The sequence below is a fragment of the Ascaphus truei genome, chromosome 6 (genome assembly GCF_040206685.1).
Source record: "Ascaphus truei isolate aAscTru1 chromosome 6, aAscTru1.hap1, whole genome shotgun sequence".
In the NCBI taxonomy this organism is placed as follows: Eukaryota; Metazoa; Chordata; class Amphibia; order Anura; family Ascaphidae; genus Ascaphus; species Ascaphus truei.
Window position 1 is genome coordinate 3,055,707 of NC_134488.1, and position 20,759 is coordinate 3,076,465.

Sequence of the window (20,759 nt, forward strand, 5' to 3'; positions counted from 1 at the left end):
CGCACCCCTTGTCTTGCACTCTTAAATCTTAATGATCTGTGTCATTGGAGGTTGATATTTAAAATCTAGATGCAATAATGTCGGAACTCCAAAATCAAATGCGCTTGACAAAATAAAGTGTGCTAGGCCTACTGCTAAATTATTAGAATTATTCTGTTTGACTAGTCTCACAACAGCATCCGGGAAGCATGTTGGAGGACAAGAGTGTTAATATATTGTTGTACATTAATTGAACAAAGGAAAAAGCAAGAAAATTTAGCAAGCACCGAGAAAATTTTTACAGTACTTGCAATAAACTTTCCTCAATATGCCATTGTTTTGTTTCTGTTTACATTGCAGTCACCCGGTGCCCGGCGTTGAGTTGTGGCATCAAGGGGCCGTCTTGTTGCATGTGAGTGTAGATTACTCTGATGCCTTGGCAGTGATTCTATTGGTTTTGCTAGAAGGAATGTGAGAGGATCTATTTCAATTTTGGTCTCCATTAGACGTCTAGTAAATCAAGAACTTTAGTCCAGAGTCTGAACAACTTTAGCATGTCCACCAAATTTGAGCCATGTCGTCTATATCTAAACCGTTCCTCCAACATAGATCTGGCACCCCTTGATAAATTTGGCTTAGATTCTTTGGGATAGGTACCACCTGAATAGGATCTTAAATCCATTTTCTCAAGTTTTGGTACATATGAAGGATCTATATACTCCATCCAATATGTTACACCAATCGTCATTGGTATTTGAATTTGGAAATCCTGCTCCCATCCAATCATATAATTTTTTGCAAGGGAATCTCCTTCTGGGACTAGTTGATTCAAGGTCGAGATGAGACCCTTTTGATATACTCTGCACCTGCAGATGTTCTCAAAATGTGAGCAGTTAGGGAAATCTTGAGTGTGAATCTTTTAGTGCGTATAATGTCTGATCTTTAAGTACTGGAAGAATTATGTATGGGGAATCTCGTATTTAGTATATACAGTAGATCTGCATATTCCATCAGTTTCCCATTACATAGTAGGTCTCCAATATCCTTAATACCTAATACGGTATCTCAAAATGTTTCCTCTCCATGCCCAGTTGGAATTCTGAGTTTCCAATGATCAGGGACATTTTAGATGGTATTGAGTGGAGGGGGTATTTAGCATGTGCTTGCCTTCAGATTGTAACTGTGAACAGGATGTTGGGGATGTGGTTTTAAACCTTAAATGTTGCTCTTTTGTCAAACACAGTCTTGCAGTTAGTTCCAGATTGTAGCCTTTTGATTTCTACCCATCTATACTGATTGGTGTTAGTATACCAACTAGTTATTTGTCAGCTACATAACATTTCTGTAGGTTTGGGACTGTTAGGCTGACTTTAGGCCTAGTAAAATTAATCTCGCTAGCCGTGGCCTTTTGGTTTGCCAACTAAAATGTAAAATCTATTTTGTATGTTCCTAATCACCTTGTAGGGGATCTGGATTGGAAGAGTTTGAAATGATATAGAAGTTTGAAGAGAATATTCATTTTAGTTATCTCATGTAGAGAGTCATGGGTAGTTATATTTGAATAAGGAATGATATGTTCTGGTTAGTACCCAAGTATTTGAGGGATGTCTTCTTCTCCCAATATTTAAAATTACGTTGAATGAGTTTCACTTCGTGGTGTGGCAGCATTTGGTTTAGTGCTTGTGACTTATCAAAGTTCACTTTGTAGACCGACAGTTCTATGATGTTAATAATTTTCCTTGTGTTATTGGACCCTTGCCTATTCTTTATAAATCCTACTTGATCATGTTGGATTAGACAAGGGAGTATGAAATGTATTCTAGTAGCTTGAATTTTACTATACAGTTTCATGTCTGAGTTCAGTAGTGCTGCTGGTCTATAGCTCTCACATCTAAGGGGATCTTTTCCCTCTTTGTGGGTCACCACTATAATAGCTCTTGCCATAGTCTGAGGAATCTCTTTCCCTTCCCTGAAAGAGTTAAACAACTTGAGTATATGTGGGGTCAATTGGTTAATATATTTTGTAGTAGTATAAATTGGGTAGGCCATCTGGCCCTGGGGCTTTTGATCATTTAAGATTTGTAATCACTTCCCTCATTTCTGTGTTCAATTTTTTAGCATTTAGCACAACCAATTAAGGGTCTAATATCTTTTTACTGGGTGCTTGTTTATGAGATTGTTCCAATTGCTTCCATTAAGTCCTTCATTGCCCGTGTTTTTGCCCTCTTTCTGTTTGTTTCTGTATCAATTGATATACAGGTCCCTCTTATAAAACTTTTGTGGACTTCTAATAATACTGAATATGAGTCTACACTGCCCTCATTTATCTCAAAATATTCTTTAAGGGATTCTGCAATCTTCTTATCTACCTCTATGTGATTGAACATGGATTAGTTAAGTCTCCATGCAGGTTTCCTAGAGGAAAGTAAAGGGGTCCTTTGTTGTATAGTTATAGGTGCGTTGTCAGACCATGTGATTGGTCACATATCTGCTGAATACACAGTGTGTATTATTTTGGGGATGATATAAAAGTTTTCCAGTCTCAAGTATGTGTTATGTGCTGATTAGTAGACGGTATAGTCCCTCTGGGAGCCGGGTCAGTATTTGCAAAGGATCAGTCAGCGGGAAGTCTACTATCATACAGTAGATCTGAATTTGCAGCTTTGTTTTTAGTGTTTGGGTGTTTTGTATATTCGTCATTGTGACATAGTCCAAAGATATTAGGCAGCTTTCTGCCTGGTTTTAGGTCAGAAAGTGCAGGAATAGTGCAAAATTATCCATTCCACAGCTTCACATTTACTCAGGCTGGTGGATGGAAAATCCAGACCACAGATTACAATGGGTCTAGTTCTCCCTCACCTGCTCTCCTAATCACTAGAACAGGTATTTAGAGCAGAGAGAGTTGCTTTTCAGTCTCTTTTCTTAGAGCAGGGAGGGTATCGCTGCTCCCCTGCATCCAGTTCGGGGAGGACGCCCCCTTCAAGTATCGCAGTACCAGAGGATTTGCCTGGACACTTGGGACCGAGTTCCCACCACGAACAGATAAGACAAACAAATGTTTATTGCTGTATCTAAAAGACTGTATGCTGTATCTAGTGACCCTAAATGAGAGGGCATTGTTTGAAGCTGGGGAACCAGGTTAGTTGGCCCAGCAAAAGTTAGAGAGGCTGATTCTGCTATGTAGTTAGATCCCTGAATGGGATAGGATTTCTTTATATGATTTATTTTTGGTTTCTTAAAGTGACAGTGTGTGAAATATTATAACATATTGAGTAAACCGCTGAAGGTTCATGTCTGAGTGCCTCCTACCTACACCTGTTAAAGCTGCAGTCCCTTACTGGGATGAAAATAAAGCAGGCAGAAGCCAGAGTTAAACAACGTAATGCTTTGAATGAGCCGGTTATTCGTATAATTAACCCTAGAAGACTGTGTCGGGAAGATCCCAGACAGACGTCAGTGCTGCAAAAGGGGGCGTTTGTCACAGTCATATTTGACTTGTCTAACTCCGGGTTAAAGGTCAAGTTGAAAACTCCCCCCACAATGAGGGGTAGTCGGCTAAAACCCTCAATTCCTCTATAATTTCCTTTAAAAAATCAATTTGATGGTCCTTTGGGGCATAGATGTTGATCAAGGCAACATTGGTTCCTGGCAGTGTTCCCTGCACTAATAGGAATCTGCCTTCCTTACCTTTTTAACTTTTTTTTCCTGAAAAGGAAAGAATTGCTTAATTAGGATAGCTACTCCTCTCTACTTGCTGTTACATGAAGAAAAGTATGCCTTAGGGCAGGGTTCAGCAAACTGGGGTGTGTGTGATTTTCTGGGGGGGGGAGAGGGAGGCACCACCATTACAGAGGCCACGCACTTCCCCGCACATAAGCACTAATTTGAGCTCTTACAATTGTGTCATTTTACAATACTAGTATTGTTGAAAATTTTATATATATATATATATATATATATATATATATATATATATATATATATATATATATATATATATATACAGAGTAGTGAACAATGTAAGTCATATGGTGCAGATTCATCAAGCCTCAATGTTGGGTATCGCAACCAATAAGGTGTTAACTGCCATTAAAATCAGAGCTTGATGAAGCGGTTCAGCTCAGGAGACTCCCTACTCCCGCACACTATTTAAAAAAAAGACATTAAAGCTACTTCATTACCTTAGCGGCAATCCACTAAGGCAATGAAGGGGTTAAGGCACAATAGCATGTTTATTGGGGACAATTGCCCCCAATAAACATTGCAATATACAACACACACACACCCTGTGCCCCCAACAACCCCTATATCCCCTAACATACATAACATATCTTATTTTTTTTGATGCACAAGAATTATACTACAGGCCGGCGGTGGCCCTTGGGTGGTCCCTGCAGGTGTCCGGGGGTCCCCGCTTGCCTGCAGTACCAATCACATGCCCCCCCCCAAAAATACATAAATACTTTTAAATAAATACACCCCCCCCCCCACACACCCTAACACATACAGTACAGTAATGGTCAAAATTACTATTATCCACATATGGATAATAGTGCATTTGTCCATTTAAAATACAATAAGCAGCATAAATAAAGTAAATACATCTTGCACTCACCCCTGCCAGGCACCCACGATGAAGGCCATCCTCATCCTTATCCCGTCCATGTTCTCCGTTGCTAAAACCAATACAGAACAATAAATGTGACAATCTAATGTCCCCTAACCCCTTAATCACCTTTAGAGGTTAAAAACCACTAAAGTAATTAAGTGGTTAACCCACCCTCCCCCACTACCCCTCCCCCACTACCCTCCCGGGAGGCCTAACCACCCTCCCCCACTACCCACCCGGAATGCCTAACCACCCTCATCCACTACCCACCCGTGAAGTCTAAACACCCACCCATGGGGACAGTACACCTTCACCCACCCGGCTACCCACAATTAAAACAATACATAGAATAGCCCCACTACAGTATTCCCACAATAAACATTACCATATTCAATAAACAATACATAACCCACCCATCCCCTGTGCCCACCCATAAAAACGTGATTTATTATTTTACATACAGGCTTAATACCCCAGGTCGACGGGTGTCTGCAGCCCCCATAGTGCACCCCGGGGGGTACCCATGGGTGTCTGGGGGCCTCCGGGTGGACCCCGCTCGGCACGTGTGGTTCCAGGTGGTCCCCGCGGGTCACTTATATTAATAAAAAACATACAGTAACATAGCTAAATAAAACACAGCACATCTCATAATAAAACACACCACATAGCAAAATAAAACACATCTCAAAATCAAATACAGCACATCTCAAAATCAAATACAACACATAGCCAATTAAATATATAATAAATGCCAATCAAACAATTGAATGGCACAGTGGGCACATGATGCAAATAATCTGGGATCATTTAACAATATGCCAGTCAATGCTCAAACTAAAAGAAACAATTACAAACAAGAGCCAATGTCATTCAAACAAACAATCAAGAAATAAACAGAAATAAATTAACAACAATCAATGAATCCAATCGAAAATAAATTACACAATTTACAATTTAAACACCAAAACCAAACCATAAGCGACTTGAAAAAATTTAAGTAAATAAGGCACCTGGCCCGATGGCATACATCCAAGAGTTCTCAAGGAGTTAAGCTCAGTAATAGCCAAACCATTATATTTAATATTCAAGGACTCAATTTCCACAGGCTCAGTACCACAAGATTGGCGTAAAGCAGATGTGGTGCCTATATTTAAAAAGAGGGCTAGATCACAACCGGGAAATTACAGACCTGTAAGCCTGACTTCAATAGTAGGGAAACTACTTGAAGGTTTAATACGGGATAATATTCAGGAATACCTACACTGGCGACACACTTTATTCGAGCTCGGCTAGTCCCACGAATTCGGGTATACCCGGGTGTATTGAGGTTTGTGACTGTTTTCTGCCCGAGTGCATTAAGGTATTTTCCAGGCAGGGATTGAAGCATTTTATTCCCGCTGGCTGCAATACTGCACAGTACTGCTGCGGCCGAGTTTATTCGAGCATTTGCCCGTTCTCGGCCGCAGCAGTAACCTGGCGCGCGCCGGAGGGTGCCGGGCGCGCGCCGAAGCAGCGGAGGAGCGCCCTCCGATCGGGGCTTTCTCCCTCCCGCTGTCGGGTCCGCCGGGTCCCCCGGAACCCCCTGCCGCCGTCCCCCACATCGCGGGACACCAGGGCTCCCTCGGGGAGCCCTGGACGCGCGTGCAGGGGGTGCAGGCACCTGATGACGCGTGACCGCGCATTGGTGATGCGCGGCACGCTGAGGGAGTGCGGCTAGCACACCGGGGCATCCCCCGGCTTGCGGTGCTAGCCGTGCTTCAATTAAACGTGTCGCCAGTGTATATATATATATATACTGCATTACAATTCATGAATTTATGCCATCTGGTAGACACGCGAAGCATTGCAGCCTATTAAATCCTAATCATTATCATTTAACAGATCAGCCGCCCGTCAGCCAGGCATGAACCCAGGCTGGGAAGGCAAACGCAACGGGGCTTGTCAGAGGTGAGGAGCGGCGCATTCCAGGTATCTGCCAGGTACATACTGGGTATTTGCTCGAATAAAGTGTGTCGGTGCAGTAATGGAAAACAAAATTATTAGTAATAGTCAGCATGGATTTATGAAGGATAGCTTGCCAAACTAACCTTATTTGTTTCTTTGAGGAGGTAAGTAGGAATTTAGACCAGGGTAATGCAGTTGATGTGGTCTACTTAGATTTTACAAAGGCTTTTGATACGGTTTCACACAAGAGGTTGGTGTACAAAATAAAGAAAATTGGTCTCAGTAATAATATATGCACCTGGATTGAAAACTGGTTAAAGGACAGACAACAGAGGGTTGTCATAAATGGAAATTTTTCAGGTTGGGCTAAAGTCGTGAGTGGAGTACAGTACCTCAGTGATCGGTACTGGGACCCCTGCTTTTTAACTTGTTTATTAATGACCTTGAGGTTGGGATCGAGAGCAAAGTCTCCATCTTTGCTGAAGATATTAAATTGTGTAAGGTAATAGAATCAGAGCAGGATGTAATTTCTCTTCAGAAGGACTTGGAGAGACTGGAAACGTGGGCAGGTAAATGGCAGATGAGGTTTAATACAGATAAATGTTAGGTTATGCATTTGGGATGCAGGAATAAAAAGGCGACTTACAAATTACATGGAGATATATTGGGGGAATCCTTGATGGAGAAGGATTTAGGAGTGCTTGTAGACAGGAGGTTTAGCAATAGTGCCCAATGTCATGCAGTACTGCTGTGGCCCCTCCTATCCTCCGACTTACCCGGAAAAATGCGGGCATGTTCTCCATTTCTCACGGCGTTTTCCGCGTGGTGGCCGCATCATCAGACAAGCGCTAATGGTGCTTATCATTGAAAGCACCCGCGGCGTGGGAAAACTGCCGAAAAAACGCTGCGCGTCGCCGCGTTTTTAAAAATCTCGCAGTGGCGGCCGCAAGAGGATAAAGGCGGCCGCCACAGTAGCTGCAAAGGCAAACAAGATCTTATCTTGCATCAAACGGGCAATGGATGGTAGGGAAGTAAATATAATTATGCCCCTTTACAAAGCATTAGTAAGACCACATCTTTAATATGGAGTACAATTTTGGGCACCAATCCTAAGAAAAGACATTATGGAACTAGAGAGTGCAGAGAAGAGAGACCAGATTAATAAAGGGGTTGGACAATCTAACTTATGAGGAGAGGCTAGCTAAATTAGATTTATTTACATTAGAAAACAGGCGTCTAAGAGGGGATATGATAACTATATACAAATATATTCGAGGACAATACAAGGAATTTTCAAAAGAACTATTCATCCCACGGGCATTACAAAGGACTCGGGGTATGGCTTAAGGTTGGAGGAAAGGAGATTTCACCAGCAACAAAGGAAAGGGTTCTTTACAGTAAGGGCAGTTAAAATGTGGAATTCATTACCCATGGAGACTGTGATGGCAGATACAATAGATTTATTCAAAAAAAAGGTTGGACATCTTTTTAGATGGGAAAGGTATACAGGGATATACCAAATAAGTATACATGGGAAGGATGTTGACCCAGGGATTAATCCAATTGCCAATTCTTGGAGTCAGCAAGGAATTATTTTTTCCCCTTAATGGGGTTTTTTGTTTGCCTTCCTCTTGATCAATAAGTAAATATTCCCCCAATATATCTCCATTTAATTTGTAAGTCGCCTTTTTATTCTTGCATCCCAAATGCATAACCTTACATTTATCTGTATTAAACCTCATCTGCCTGCCTACGTTTCCAGTCTCTCCAAGTCCTTCTGAAGAGAAATTACATCCTGCTGATTCTATTACCTTACACAATTTAGTATCATCAGCAAAGATGGAGACTTTGCTCTCGATCCCAACCTCAAGGTCATTAATAAACAACTTAAAAAGCAAGGGTCCCAGTACCGATTCCTGAGGTACTCCACTCATGACTTTAGCCCAACCTGAAAAAGTTCCATTTATGACAACCCTCTGTTGTCTGTCCTTTAACCAGTTTTCAATCCAGGAGGAACCTCAACATACCCTATTTTATTACACAACAATCTAGACAAGCTGATTTAATCAGAAACATCATTTATAAGCATTGGGATACTCTAAAATTGGACGTGGATCTTGAAAATATTGTTAATGATGGACCGAAAATTGTGTTCAAAAAGGCCAAGTCATTGGCGGGCTTCTTGTCACCTAGTCTATTTCACTCACATCATCAGAAACACATTTCGTATATATACCAAAAGGTTTCTTTAAGTGTGGCCATTGTGTGATCTGCCAATATGCAGTTCCTATCACTCACATTAAATCCATTAAACCTAAAAGAAACATTAAAATGAGCACATTTATTAATTGTAATTCTAGCTATATTGTCTATATATTAAACTGTGGTTGTGGCAGACACTATATTGGTCGCACCATTAGACATTTAAAATTAAGAATTATGGAACACGTCAGGGCCATAAAAAAAAACACTATTTTACATCCGGTTTCTAGACATTTTACACAGTGCCCAAAGGGCGGTATCAGGAATTTCTCCTTTTCGGCTGTTGAGCATGTTCCACCTCCAATACGGGGGTGACAGATTGAACATGCTCAACAAACGTGAGATGTTCTGGATTTTTAGTATGGATTCCTTACACCCGGCTGGTATCAATCAAGATTGGGAACTTATCCATTTTTTATAATATGGACAGTACGAATTTAGTTTCATCTTTATATATATGGTCATGTTTGACTAATATGATAATTATTGATTTATGTCATGTTTTTCCTTATATGGTAGCATTATGATTGATTCCGGCTACAATATGTAGTTTCCACATAAACATGTTTCATTATTTTATCTGATTCATTTGACTAGGTCATTTCGCCCTCATTTATCACATATTTCTCCAACATATTATTCTTTCTAGTTACGATTTTTTTTTGTGTGTGAATCTATCACTTTGGGCCATTGAATAGATATTATTTATTGTATTATATTTAGATGCTTGTTTAGATATAAATATCAGTTTATATCTCTGATATCTATAATTATATGTTCTAATTTATTATAGCTTTATTTAATCTTGTTATGTTATTCTATATATTTTATTTTTTTCATAATTATCTGTTATATGTTTCAGGTGGTATTCACCATTATAAGTATTTAAATTTAATTTACAGGTTACTGTAAACATTTTGAATATAATTGATGTTTTCAATCTGTTTTCCATGGATATCATTTGATCCGTTCTATGATTTTATTTATATTATTTAATGTTGTTTTTCTTTTTTTTTTGTTTTAATTAATTTTTTTATATACTTTGTTATTGTACAATTTCTTCGTTATTGTGATGTTTGTTTATGCTTAGGTTACAAAGTATCAGCCTTACGTTTGTTTTTATATTATGCTTGTGACTCCCTTACTTTGCGTTCCAATGCGGAGGTATTTTTGCCCTTCTGGGCTTCCGTAGCTCAATATCCGGTCTCCTACCAGCTGATCTCATTGATAGAGTTTTGGCGCAAAACTACATCCGCATTGAGACTGCTATTTAGGGGAGCTACTCCGGAACATAGGTTACCCTTTGATAAAGCGCCACACAGGTGTGAAACGCGTTAGGGGAGCCTTTTTTTCTTTCTTTTTTCCCCTTTTTTAGCTTTGGCTATTATGCATACTTAATAAAGCATTTTTATTTTTTCACAACTACCTCCAGCCCTATTTTTTGCAGTGCGCGATCATCTTTTTTCATGTTCCAGTTTTCAATCCAGGTGCATATATTATTACTGAGTCCAATTTCCTTTATTTTGTACACCAACCTCTTGTGTGAAACTGTATCAAAAGCCTTTGCAAAATCTAAGTAGAACACATCAACTGCATTACCCTGGTCTAAATTCCTACTTACCTCCTCAAAGAAACAAATAAGGTTTGTTTGGCAAGATCTATCCTGCATAAATCCATGCTGACTATTACTAATAATTTTGTTTTCCATTAGGTATTCCTGAATATTATCCCGTATTAAACCTTCAAGTAGTTTCCCTACTATTGAAGTCAGGCTTACAGGTCTGTAATTTGACGATTGTGATCTAGCTCCCTTTTTAAATATAGTACCACATCTGCTTTACACCAATCTTGTGGTACTGAGCCTGTGGAAATGGAATCCTTGAATATTAAATATAATGGTTTGGCTATTACTAAGCTTAACTCCTTGAACTCTTGGATGTATGCCATCGGGGCCAGGTGCCTTATTTACTTTAATTTTTTCAAGTCGCTTATGAACTTCTTCCTCAGTTAACCAATTGTTCATTAATATGGAGGTTGTGGCTTCCCCTGCGGCACTACTATTGAACTTGATTCTTCCCTGGTAAACACAGAGGCAAATAATTTGTTTAATACCTCAGCTTTTTCCTTATCTCCAATAATCTGCCTACCCATCTCACACAGAAAAGGGTCCTATATTTTCTTTTCTCATTTTTTTGTTATTAAGCTACTTAAAGAACTTTTTAGGGTTGACCTTACTTTCTATTGCAATCCTTTTTTCATTATCCATTTTTGCTAATTTGATTGCCCTTTTGCAATTTTTGTTACATTCGTTATAATTCTGATACGATGTCTCCGTCCCTTCTGACTTAAAGAATCTAAACGCCTTCCTCTTCTTGTCCATTTCCTCCCCTACCTCTTTATTTAGCCACATTGGTTTTGACTTATTTCTTTTATACTTATTACCCAAGGGTATACACTATAAGTGTGCTTTTCTAACAATGTTTTAAAGACTGCCCATTTATCTTCTACATTTTTCCCTGCAAAAACATCATCCCATTGTATTACTACTAGATTAGACCTCAGTTTATTAAAATCTGCCTTACTGAGGCGCATGCGTGAGATCTAGGGGAATGGATGCTTGATCCGTGAGCTCCGTAACCCACGGCCTCTATTCCGTATCAAAAGCACGCCAATATAAGCAGAACAACACCGGAAAATTAATTAACACGCTGAGGACACTCAAATGAGACCAAAAGCGGGGCGCTCTTCAAAGGGGTTACCCAGCTACTTTAATAAAGCTACACTATAGCTTTACACAATAAAGCTGGCACGCTCAGGGAGAGCGGAGGCACCAGCCCCTTTGGAGGGAACGGAGTCAGAGGAGGACGAGATGCCGTTATCTCAGATAAGAGAGAGATAAAGAGACAGTCATGAGAAGTGATCTAAGGGAAGTATGCAATGAAATAAAAGATTGCTTTCGGAAAGAAATAGCAGATCTGAGGAAGGACATTAATAGCATCGGGGACAGGACAGATGAATTAGAGAAGAGGCTGGACACAACGGTCAAAGCAGTGCGCAAAAATGAAAAAATAACAGCACATTTAAAAACACTGATAAATGACATCGCAGACAAACAAGAAGACGCCAAAAATAGAGACCGGCGCAACAACATAAGAGTGAGAGGTGTCCCAGAAGAGATAACAGACCCGGAGGAGTTTATCTCAAAATGGCTGACAAGCCTGTTCCCGGACAAACCCGATGCAGACCTGCACATGGATAGATGTCACCGAGCACTCAGATCCAGACCTCAAGCTGGTGACCCCCCGCGGGATATAATTGTAAGGCTGCACTTCTACAAAATAAAAGAAGCCATTTGCCACATATCCAGAGCTGCAGGGACAATTGAATTTGAAAGCATCAAGATGTTAATCTTTCAGGACCTTGCTCCATCTACCCTGCTAAAAGGAGGAACCTTATACCAATCACTAAAATGCTCCGTGATAATGGTATAAGATACCGTTGGATTTTCCCCCTTTGGCCTGCAGGTGCTCAAAAACGGTGCTGCCATCACTCTAAGAAGCCCAGGAGACAAGGAGCCATTCCTGAAGAAACTGGGCCTTAGGGGCGATTCTACTGACCTGGAGGCAGAAGAGACGTCCTCCACGGATCCAGCCTGGAGCAGAGTGATGAGCTCGACGCGTAAGCAGCCAGAGAAATCCCTTAATTGATCCCAATTCAGAATCAATTAAGGCTTAAAAGGGCACTACCACAGTTGTGTTAGTTTGTTCACGAGTGCAATCATTAAAGTTTGTTTGATTCACACAGTTCACAGTTCACAGTTGCAGACAGAGACGGCGACCATCTTGGATTCCCCACATCTTCACCTGCAGTGCAGCAGACGAGATGCAGGCAAGTGTGCTCTGCAAATAGCCCACAAAACACAGCCGGTAAAGAAGAGGCGGTCGACTGACAGGGCTGGGTCGCCCCTCCCCTTTATTCCTGAATGGCCCTACCAAATATTAATAAAGATTGAATAGGAAACACGGAGGAGACTCTAGGTCTGCGGAGGGGCTTAATAGAAGCTGTTTAATGGGTACATTACATGTGCAACCAACACTCTGAGGGGGAGGGCTACAAGATCCCATAGAGGGGCATACGAGAGGTCAGACTTTTAATTATATCTAGTGGGACCGGAGCAGTTTAAAGTCCTGAGTATAACAAGATGGATCTAAAGACTGTGGCCCCCTACAGAGTATGCAGAGGACCTGGAACAACAACAGGGCACCAGATGGTCCTCGGAAGGGAAGGGGCGGGCAGGGAGCTGGGACACAGAAATAACAAGGGATATGCCCAGAAGGTTGAGGGGACCAGCTTTTCCTAAAACGTTATTGAAAACTGTGTTGCACCGTTTGACACATTATGTTTTCGTTCCTCCCTCTGTTTGGAGGCGTCCTAAGGTGGCATTGAGTTAAGGGGAATATCTGTTAGTTAAGGATTAGACTGTGTGGCTGTTAATAATGGTTAAATATAAGTTGAAAGTTCACGGATGTTGCAGGCTATCAAATGTAATAGGTGTTAAAACAGTACTCTTCTACATAAGGAAGCATGCCAGCACGTGTCTTTTGTCTCTCCCTAGCTCCCCTGCACGCTTTTAGTGCCCCTAATCTACCCGGCTATAAAGGGTAGGAGTAAATATGCAGGCGCCATACCACATATGAACAAATTGCAAGGAAAAAGAGAGTGCATGGGATGGATATAGATGTATGTGGGCAAGTATAATAGAGTGGTGTCAATTTGATCACAATAGGATAAATGGGGTGGGGAGGGTGTAGGGGTGGGGGACAGATAGCATGGATTATAAACAGTACTGAGAAGAGTAAAGAGAAACATATTAATATAAGCTTTACGCTATATTGGGATATGCTTGCATACAGTCCGGTGTGTTGTTATATGTTAATTTGGTGTGTTTATGAGATATAAAATAAGCCACGCCGTGGGGTGGGAGTATCTCACCCATGGTCCTCGCCATGCGACCATCAAGGATTGACCTGGAGTTAACCAGGCCAATCGATAAAGACCTCGGGGACGCTGGGGGCCGAGTACGTACAGCCAGTAGGACACACGGCAGTGGAGTCCTGCTATCCAGAAAATCCCCAGAGGCAAGAGATTCGAAGTGGTCTAAGGCCTCAAGAGAATCTCCCAAGTTATTTCTTTCCCACCCGTTTTCCCTTCCCTTTACCCCTTCCCAAGGTCGGTCGAGGAGTCCATCAAAACCAGGAGAACCAAAAAAACAAAACCAACTGCTATCTGCAAGGACAGTTGTAAGGTAAATGTTGAAGCTATACACATCTTACACTCCACTATGGATTTATGTGATTATCCATCCAATTTCCTATGGGGCTGACACTACTATCTCACAATGTGAAGGGACTGAACTGTCCAAGGAAAGAAGATTGGCGTTTACAGATTACCAGAGGCGACATGCCGACGTAGTGTTATTGCAGGAAACGCACTTCAGCACTAGCAGTTCCCCCAAATTTTTAGATAAACACTTCAGACAATACTATACAGCATCATCCGCCAAGAAAAAGAAAGGTGTGGCGATCATCTTTAACAACAGATGCCCATTTAAGTTAGAATCCACGGTCAAAGACAAGGAGGGTAGATATCTGCTCATACAGGGCACAATAAATGGACAACCACTTACACTAGCGTCAATTTACGCTCCATGTGATCGCGACCCCTCCTTTTTCACAATGGCTATTAGCAAATTGCACAGAATAGCGAAGGGTCCATTAATTGTAGCAGGGGACTTTAATACAGTCCTCAATCCAAAAATTGATAAATTAGGCCGTCCGCGAAAATTTGACAGAGAGGCCCCCACCATACTAAAAGTGGCCCTGAAGACAACAGCTTAATAGATATATGGAGGGAACTACACTCATTCGACAGGGATTATACATTCTATTCACATCCACACTCTTCATACAGTAGAATCGACTACTTCTTTGTATCGAGCATGCGGGAATCCACGATATTTCGTGGTCGGATCGTGCACCCAATTAAGCCTAGAAAAACCAGGAGCAAACTGGAAACTAAATGAGTCCTTATTAAGAGTCCCAGAACTGGCCCAAAAGATAGCAGAGGAAATAGACCAATACTTCAAATTAAATATAGGGTCAGTAACTTCCCACTCCTCGTTATGGGAGGCGCACAAAGCAACTTTAAGAGGAGTATTGATCAATCTTGCAGCTAGAAGGAAAAGGGAAAGGGAGGCTAAAATAGTACAGCTGCAGGCCAACTGGAAAAGCATAAACGAGATCACAATCCAAAGGTCCTCATGACAATCAAAGATATTAAAATTGAACTAAACCTCCTGTTAACCTCCCAGGCCGATAACTCACTGAATTGGTCAAAGAGGAATTTTTTTGACAAAGCAAACAAGCCAGATACTTTGCTAGCAAATAAATTGAGAAACAAATTGCCAAATTATAGTATTCAAGTGATACGACGAAAATCAGGAGCCATCTCCGCAAACCCCAAAACAATTGTAGAGGAATTTAAACTATATTATGAGAATTTATATAACGGAGAGAAAGTGGCACAAACCCATAGTACTAAAAGAGCTCTGAAGAATTTTCTAACGGGCTCAAACCTAGCAAAATTGGGTACAACCCCGCAGCCAAGGTGGTACACCAGGGCTTCCCTTCAGATCCCTTCAAGATCAAAAGTGGGACAAGGCAAGGCTGTCCCCTCTCGCCCCTCTTATTTGCCCTGTGTATGGAGCCGCTAGCGGCTCAGATCCGTGACCATAAGGATATTACAGGCCTGGAGTATGGGAACCAAACACATAAATTAGCCCTTTATGCAGATGATGTCCTCCTGGTGTTGTCCAGACACTTAACGTCGCTTCCCAATCTCTTTGAGTTGTTGGGTCAATTTAATAAAATCTCAGGGTTCAAGATCAACCAATCTAAATCAGAAGCCCTAAACATAAATGTACCAAAACCATTAGAAAAACTTATCTCCATTAATTTCAACTTCAATTGGCAGAATAAAGCGATTAAGTACCTGGGAATACATATTACCAAGGATTATAATTCGGTGTATCGGGCAAACTACCCCAGGTTAATCAGGACCCTACGGGAGGATATAGGTCGCTGGTCAAAATTTAACATATCTTGGATTGGTAAAATCAATAGCGTGAAGATGAATTTACTACCGCAAATCCTATATCTATTTCAAGCACTCCCGGTGCCACTCAGATTGAACGAGATCCTCAGCCTTCAATCTTCAATCTCCAAATTTATTTGGGGGGGTAGAAAAGCGAAACTGAATAAACAAACACTCCAGAGACAATCTGCGGAAGGGGGGCTAGCGGTACCTTGCTTGTTATCATACTACAAAGCGGCACAATTATACAAAATCTCTCAATGGCACACAAACCCGGATTTGAGACGGTGGGTAGCATTAGAGAGCGCTGCTTGCTCTCCATTGGAGCTAGGCAACTTAATTTGGAGCCCAAACATAGCTAGGAAAGCTATACCATCACAGCTATCCTCAATGACCAATTCATTATCAATCTGGGAGGCAACCAAATTTAAATGTAATCTAACTACCAAAAACACCCTGATGATCCCACTCTGGGATAATCCATCTTTTGCTCCTGGCTTAGATAGAGCGAACTTTGCAATTTGGAAACGACAAGCTATACTACGACTTGGAGATCTGGAAGGTAATAACAAAATTATGTAATTTGCACAAATTAACTCAGACAAAAATATCCCACAATCGGAATTGTATAGCTACCTTCAGATCAGAGCTTTCTATAATAAATTTAACCCTCACCCTACATTGACATCATTCGAAAGGCTCTGTCTTAGTGAGACGTCAACAAAAGGACTCACATCGCAAATGTATTGAGAGGTAGTCGGTTCTGCTGTCAAGGTAACAAGCAAATTAAGCTATATGTTAAATTGGGAAAAAGATATAGGTGAGAGCCCAGACATGGACGAATGGTCACAGATGGTGACAGCAGCCTCCAAAAGTTCGATTTGCGTAACATTAAAGGAGAACACATATAAGACCCTGATGAGATGGTATCACACCCCACTAACATTATCGAAATTTATTCTAGGACGCTCCCCTTTGTGCCCGCGACAATGTGGGGAGTCAGCAGATTTGTTACACATGCTGTGGTCTTGTCCTCACTTTGTTTCAATATGGACCAAAATTAAAGATTGGCTACAGAGGATATTGGGCCTCGAAATTCCAATGGATCCCTGGCTCTTTCTATTGAACAGAGCAATACCAGGACTAGCAAAAGTTGAACTCAAACTAATTTCCCACTTCGCAACGGCAGTGAGGAGCACGATCGCAGCATCCTGGAACCAGAATGTAATTCCTACCAATCCCAAAATTCGGAATAAAATTTGGTACCTATGTCAGATGGAAAAACTGACGAACCTTATTAATGACTCAGGCGAAAATTTTCTAAAAGTATGGACACCCTGGTTAGCCCAGACAGACATCCCGGGGGTAGAGATAACCACAATAATGCTTTAATAATTGCAGATGCATTCTCCTGTGATGATATCTTTGGTCGAACGGCTGTCAGTCACTATCAGGTAGAGTAGTTGGAGAGGTATATAATCGAACACACAACCCTGATTCAGGGAGCTAAAACCTAGGCAACATAGGTTCGAGTGGATACTCGGCCATCCTCCCCTCCCACCCACCCACCCTCCCTTCCCCTGCCACCCACCCTCCCTTCCCCTGCCTACCCACCCTCCCTTGCCTACCCACCCTCCCTTCCCCTGCCTACCCATCCTCCCTTCCCCTGCCGACCCATTCCCTTTCCCACCGACCCAGTTAGGTTTAAATAATGTTCATACACTGTACTCAGTTATCATATGGATGGAATGTAAAAAACTCACGATCCTGTAATGAATATCTGTTGTACTTTCTCTGAGCGTTGAAAACCAATAAAATACAAGTTATAAAAAAAAAATCTGCCTTACTAAAGTTTAAGGTCTTTGTTGAACCCAAGAAATCTATTTTTTGATAATTTATGTCAAATGCGACCATGTTATGATCACTGTTACCCAAATGTTCCAGGACTTGAATATTTTTTATTACTTCTACATTGTTTGATATGACCAAATCCAGTATTGCCCCTCTCCAGGTTGGTTCCTCAATAATTTGGGTCATATAATTGTCTTTAAGCATCCCCAAAAACCTGTTTCCCTTTGTTGTAACGCTAATCTCATTGCCCCAGTCTATGTCTGGATAATTAAAATCCCCCATTATGCAAACATGACCCAGTTTTGATGCCTTTTCCATTTGCAAAAGTATTTTAGCTTCCTCAATCTCACAGATATTTGGTGGTTTATAGCATATTCCCACAAACATTTTCTTAATACTTTTACCTCAACTGCTAATTTCTATCCACAAAGTCTCTACATTTTCATCATTCCCTTCATAAACATCATCCCTTATAATAGGTTTTAGATCCGGTTTAACATATAAACATACTCCACCTCCCCTTCTATTTGTTCGATCCTTCCGAAAAAGGGAATAACCCTCTAAATTAACTGTCCAGTCATGAGTTTCATCCCACCATGTTTCAGTAATGCCTATGATATCATACTGCTTCCTTGCAACTATTAATTCAAGCTCCCCCATTTTATCTGTCAGGCTTCTTGCATTAGAAAGCATGCATTTAAGTTTTTTTTCAGCCTGTACTATTATCGTATCTGCTCCTTCCTTTCTGCGCCCACTTGGTTTAGTCCTTAGAAGTTTTCTAGTATTATCTGTATTTACTATGGGTGTCTCACTGCTTTTCAAACTCGCACTTGCTCCTATTCTACCTCCATACCACCTTGTAGCCTCCTCTATTCCATTTAGTTCATTATCTGTTTCATTCCCCTCCCCCCTCCATCCTTGTTTAAAATCTCCGCCAACCTTTTTAGCATTCTCCCCCCCTAGCACAGAAGATCCCTCTTCATTGAGGTGCAATCCGTCCCTAGAATATAGATGGCACCTCTCAAAAAAGGAGTCCCAGTGCTCTAAAAACCCAAACCCCTCCTTCCTGCAACTCTTTCTTAGCCATGCATTAACCTCCCTGATCTCTGCCTGTCTCCCTGCGGTAGCGCATGGCACTGGTAGTATTTCAGAAAATACTACCTTGGAGGTCCTTGCCTTAAGCTTTTGGCCTAGATCCCTGTAATCATTTTTTAGGACCCTCCATCTTTCTCTAACTTTGTCATTGGTGCCAACGTGTACCAAGACCACCGGGTCAATCCCAGCCCCCCCCCCCCTCCCCAACAATCTGTCTACCCGATCTGCAATGTACCGAACCCGAGCACCCGGGAGACAACAAACTGTTCGGTTCATGCGATCACGGCAACAGATTGCCCTATCTACCTTCCTAATAATGGAGTCTCCTACCACCACAATCTTTCTTTGTATCTGAGCATCCTGAGTCGCCACTGTGCTGGAGGAACTATACCCCTGGCTGCTAGAGGAATTAGTCTCCCCCAGCCTTGCCATTTCTGCCCCGACATTCCCAATATCTTCACACAACACGGCAAATCTATTGGGATGTGTCAGCTCAGAAACGACCTTCCTCTCCCTATTGCCCCTGCTTCCCCTTCTAACTGTCACCCAGCTACCTACCTGCTCCTCACTAATGGCAACCAAGCTACCTACCTGCTCCTCACTAACAGCGCCACCATCTGCACCACTATTCGAAGCAAGGACCTGCTCAGTGAGCTCTAATTCCCTTTCAAGATTGCCAATGTCCCTCAATATTGCAAGTTGCCTCTTCAGATCAGCAATCTCTGATTCTAAAGAGATCACCCGCTCACACCTCTCACAGCGGTATGCTCCTTGGAACAGCTGCTCCAAGTGCACATACATGTGGCAAGATGTGCATTGAGTGGCATTTTCAATCCTGCTCATTCTAGCAACTATGAAGTTTAGAAGTACTAACAGTAAACTGTACTTCAATAAACTATACCTTGTTTAACCGCTTCCTTGTTCAAACTGCTTCTGGTTCTAACTGCACACACTTTAAACAACCAGCACTTCAAATCGACCACACGGATATATATATATATATATATATATATATATATATATATATATATATATATATATATATATATATATTATGTGACATAGTCCAAAGATGTTAGGCAGCTTTCTGCCCCATTTTAGAGCAGAAAGTGCAGGAATAGCTAAAAATGATCCGTTCCACAGCTTCCCATTAACTCAGGCAGCTGGATGGAAAATCCAGACCACAGATTACAATGGCTCTAGTTCTCCCTCACCTGCTCTTCTAATCACATGCACAGGTATTTAGAGCAGAGAGGTTTTGCATTTGAGTCTCTCTCCTTAGAGCCTGGAGGCTGGGGGTATCGCTGCTCCCCTGTTTCCAGTTTCGGCACCATATGTGACAAACGCCCCTCTTTTGTAGTGCTGACGTCTGTCTGGGTTCTTCCCGACACAGTCTTCTAGGGTTATTTAATACCAAAACAGGATCATGCAAAGTATTAAGCTGCTTAACTCAGGCTTCTGCCTGCTTTATTTTCATCCAAGTAAGGTACTGCAGCTTTAACATGTGTAGGTTAGAGGTACTCAGATACTTTCATTCAGCAGTTCACTCATTTCATTGTTACAGTATTTCCCACACTGTTATTTCAAGTAAAAAGAAACCAAATTATATAAACAAAATCCTATCCCTTTCAGGGATCTAACTACACATAGAATCAGTCTCTCTAACAGCTGCTGGCCAACTAACCTGGTTCCCCAGCTTAAAACAATGCTCTCTCATTTAGGGTCACTTAGATACAGCACAGTCTTTTAGCAACAGCAGTAAACATTTGTTTGGTCTTATCTGTTCGTGGTGGGAACTCGGTCCCGTGTCCAGGCAAATCCTCTGGTACTGTGATACTTGGAGGGGCCGTCAACCCCGAAACTGGAA

General features: G+C 41.5%; 1 long non-coding RNA gene across 1 annotated transcript in view; it reads right to left on the reverse strand.

The window, feature by feature from the left end:
• LOC142496394 (uncharacterized) overlaps positions 1-12,606 on the reverse strand; it is a 52,490-nt gene extending 39,884 nt beyond the window's left edge. The window contains exon 1 of the long non-coding RNA XR_012801968.1: positions 12,412-12,606. This is a non-coding gene — a long non-coding RNA (uncharacterized LOC142496394). The remainder of the gene's footprint in view (positions 1-12,411) is intronic.
• Positions 12,607-20,759: the final 8,153 nt, after the last annotated feature.